At 55.0% G+C, this 3,884-nt stretch overlaps 1 pseudogene; it reads right to left on the bottom strand.

Moving 5' to 3' along the window:
* Positions 1-3,290: 3,290 nt before the first annotated feature.
* Positions 3,291-3,884, bottom strand: LOC111161388 (annotated as a pseudogene).

Genomic DNA, 3,884 nt, shown 5'->3' with positions numbered 1-3,884 from the left:
GCAAGGATGACATTTCTGCCTCCAAATGTTTTGTGTTTTTCCCTGATGAACTCTAGAAAACCTCTAATGACATTATTAACAGTGCTACACAAATTCTTTCAGAAAATAGACAATGACGCAACTCTTGCTAACCCACTCTAGGAACCCAGGGTTAGTTACCCTCAGCCCCAAACTCACCAGAAACAAAAGGACAGGAGAATGCCTCTGATGGCCCTAGAAATCTTTGATAACCTTCTCAGAAGTCAGATCCTCCCAAATATACAAGCATGATCTAGCATGATTAAGTGGGCTTTTTCTCAAGAATGTAAGGTTGCTCTGAGTGATTAGTAATGCATTAATGTATGATCACCAGATTAAGAGACCAAGGGGGGAAAGTCATAGGATCCTCTGAATGGCTGTGGGAAAAGCAATTGACAAAATTGACTCCCCTTTCAGAGGCTCAGCAAGATAGGACTGGGAGAGTTTCAGTTGTGTGATAAAGCCCATCTACCAAAAAACTCCAATTAACGGCACAACGAATGTGTTTACCTCTGATCAGAAACTGGGAAAGGATGACCTTTGTCTCCACTTGTCTCCGCTCAATATTTTCCTGGATTTTGGAGCTTATGTCAAAGGTAAGGGAACTACTCATAGACGTACACGTTTAAAAAGAAGCAAAAGTGCCGTTCTCATAGAGAACGTGATTGTGCATGTAGAAAACCCAATCTACACGTTTACAAAGAAACTACAGGAAGGAAGAAATGAAGTGAGCCAGTTTCCCGTGTCAAGGTCGACATACAAAAGGCAACTGCTTTGTCTGTGTGCTACCAAACACCAGCACGCGTGTAATGTATACATACAATATACGTACAGATCCATATATCCTACTTGTGCACGGGAAAAGGTCACACTGCTACGTTGTCCATTTCAGTCAGGATCCTGAATGATGGGCCATGGAATTATTATAAGGGATGTGGGTGCCCTTGGGTAAAGATCTTAAGCCAGGCTAGATCCTGCATCCACCTGGTGTGTGTCTCCTGACCTTGGACCTGGGAGATCATTCACAGACAGCTGTGTAGTCGTCTGCCAAGTCTTCCCAAGACAAGAAATGACTGACAGTGCTATGCTGACCGCTGTTACTCTCTGCAGACGGAAAAGAATGAGAAATTCAAGGCATGGTTCTTCACTCTCTCATCTTACAAAAACAGGCTATGGGTTGAATCTGACCCAGAGGCCTCAGTGTTGGCCACTAGTGCAATATATTGCCTAGAGAAATTTAGAAAGACCTCATATATGGAGATGCATACCGTGTTTGTGGCCTAGAGAAGTTAATACTGGTCAATTGTCCATTGACTAGGACTCTGAAACCTCATCTATGGGGTTATTCTGTGAAATGTTGGTGCCCTTGGGGCATAAGAGTTTTCAGGAGAGGGGATCCTGTGCCCACCTGATGGGCCTCCCCCATCCCGGCCCTGGAAGAAGACAGCTCCCAGCCAGCCCTGTGGTTTGCTGCAAGACGCAATCACGAGAGAGCTCTGCCATGGAGATGTGTTGACAGCTGTGGTCCCTGCCCACATCCTCACATAGCCTGAGGCCCCCGTTGGTCAAGGCCCACTTAGAGGAGTTGTGCCCCTAGCTAAGTACCTTAAGGTCTTAAGGGAAAAAAAAAAAAAAAAAAAGGACCACCTGGTGTGTAAGTGATGGGGAGTCACCAGGGTCTGGTGGGTCCAGGCTGATCTGTAGAATCAGACAGCTTGGGTCAAGCCCTGGCAGGGCCACTACTGCCTGTGTGAGCTGAGGAAAGTTCTAGGCCTCCCATATGGTTTGGCCAAACCTATAAAGCTAAGAGAAGAGGCTCTGGCCTCCAGGAAAGGGTGATGTGGGGCGCAGCCTCGGGGCGCGTCAGAGCCCCGGGGCGCTGCCTGGGAAGCCAGCCCAGGGGCGCCGCTCCTACTGCGGGCTCGGGCCTTCCCAGGGCAGCAGCTGAGGGGCGGCCCCAGAGAGACTCCCAGAGGTCGGGCCCGGCGCCCTGCGCTCCCCGCGGGCGGCGGCGGGGGCCTGGCATAACGGCTCGGTTCGTGGCGGTTGGAAGGACGCGGCTGGCGGCCCTCGCGCCGGATGCTGCTCTGTCCGGGGTCCCTCACCGCCCCGCCCCCAGCACCCGCCAAGCACCCCGGGCACTGCCCCTGCCTCCGCCTTCCTGGAGCGCTGGGTCCCCCAGTCCCCGGGACTGCGTCCCCCACCTTCCCCGGCATCAGGCTGTATCCGGCACTGCCGCTGAGTCAGCTCCTAGCTCAGATGGTCGCGGCCGCGGTACTCCAGGCGACCGGTACTGCCCTCGGGGACCCGAGGGAGAGAACGGAAGACCCAGGACCCAGACGCCAGGCGGCTGTCCGGAGCCAGACGCCCAGGAGGCCGGCCCGCTTCCCGGGAGCCATCCCCGCTGTCCCGGACAGTCCCCACGGAGCGCGCGCTTCACCGGCTGCCACCAACTGCAGCCCAGTGCGCGAGGCTCCAGACGAGCGAGTCCCACGGACCGGGACAGTTGCCCTCGCTGCCTTTCCCTCCAGCCCTTTGTGCGCGGGTTCTCTGTCCCCCTGGCAGGCGGCCCTTCAGAGCCTTGGGGAAGGGTGCGCTGGCCACCGAGGGCTCTGGTGCTAGGACACCTCGCTGACTTTTCTACTGAGTCCAGGGATTCCTCGCACACAGTCGGCTCCTCCCCAAAGCTTCTGCAGCCAGCGGGTGCCCTCCAGTGTTCCCCCATCAGGCCTGGGTCACCCCTGTCCTGCCCCTCACTTGGCATGCTTGCAGGCTCCTGGGTCTGCACCCCTCGTCCCCTGTCGCGTGGCAGAGCTGGGAAAGGTCTCATCTCTGATCCTTTGTCAGGACAGGCTGGGACCACCCCCTGGTCAATCTGAAAGGGCGGTGGGAGCCCACAGTGAGAAGCTAAGGGTGGCGGCCACTCTGGGACTTTGTACCTGAATCCAAGAATCAGCCCAGCTTAAATGTGTGTGTTTGGTGGTCTCAGGAGGACAGGGGAGGGGATGGCGTTAGGCCTAAGCTCAGAGCGGTGCTTCTAGGCCTCAGACAGGCAGGAAAAGGGCAGCAGAGTCTACCCTTCAGGGGGTTTTAGGGGGAAGACTCGGGGAGCTGAGCCTCGCTTGTCTCTGAGCCCTTCCTGGAAGTTTTGCTCACCATGCTCTCAGACTGTAATTCGTCTTCAAGGCTTTCAGTCTTTTCCGCTTTATGAATTTGGAGAAGATGAATTGTCGGGCTTTCGAATAACCCATTCGAGGATTCTGCCACCCGTACTAGGGGGAGAGGACCTTGGAGGGCTTGTGGGAAAGGAGGTATTTATTCAGACGGCTCTCATCATGCCACACGGCCTCGATGTGGTTGGCTTGGTCCACCGTCATGGCTTCGTGGCAGGCCCTGGTGAGCCTGTAAACTTCTGACACTGACCCCCCCAGATAAGACCCCTATGGAATAAAAGTCCCCTCATCTTCAGGAATATGGGCATGTGACTGAGGCCGGCATTCATAGGGGAAGTCAGTCTGATTGAGCCCAAGGTAGGCGAGATGGAGAGTCCCGAACAGGGAGGCGAGGATCTCCACGCCCATGTGGTCGCTGAAGCTCACGTCCACATCCGCGCACACGAGGTAAGCCATCTCCCGCCAGAAGCGCCGCTGGGAGAAATTGCTGATGGTCTCCGTGAGGTGCGTGGAGACGTCCTGCCAACAGGCACAGCTTGGGGTCTCGAGGATGATGATCTGCTTCCCTTTCTGTCAGCTGAGATGAGGAACATACTCTGGCTTGTCAGTGAAGATACAGTAGTTCACCCTGTGTCCCACCAGGAAGTACGTCTCGGCGGACTGCAAGAACTGCTTCAGGAAGATCGTGTAGGA

The sequence above is a fragment of the Enhydra lutris genome, unplaced genomic scaffold, assembly GCF_002288905.1.
Source record: "Enhydra lutris kenyoni isolate GAN:26980312 unplaced genomic scaffold, ASM228890v2 scaffoldscaffold85, whole genome shotgun sequence".
NCBI classification, from domain to species: domain Eukaryota; kingdom Metazoa; phylum Chordata; class Mammalia; order Carnivora; family Mustelidae; genus Enhydra; species Enhydra lutris.
Note: the sequence above shows the minus strand (reverse complement) of the source record. Positions and strands in the feature narration are given on the sequence as shown.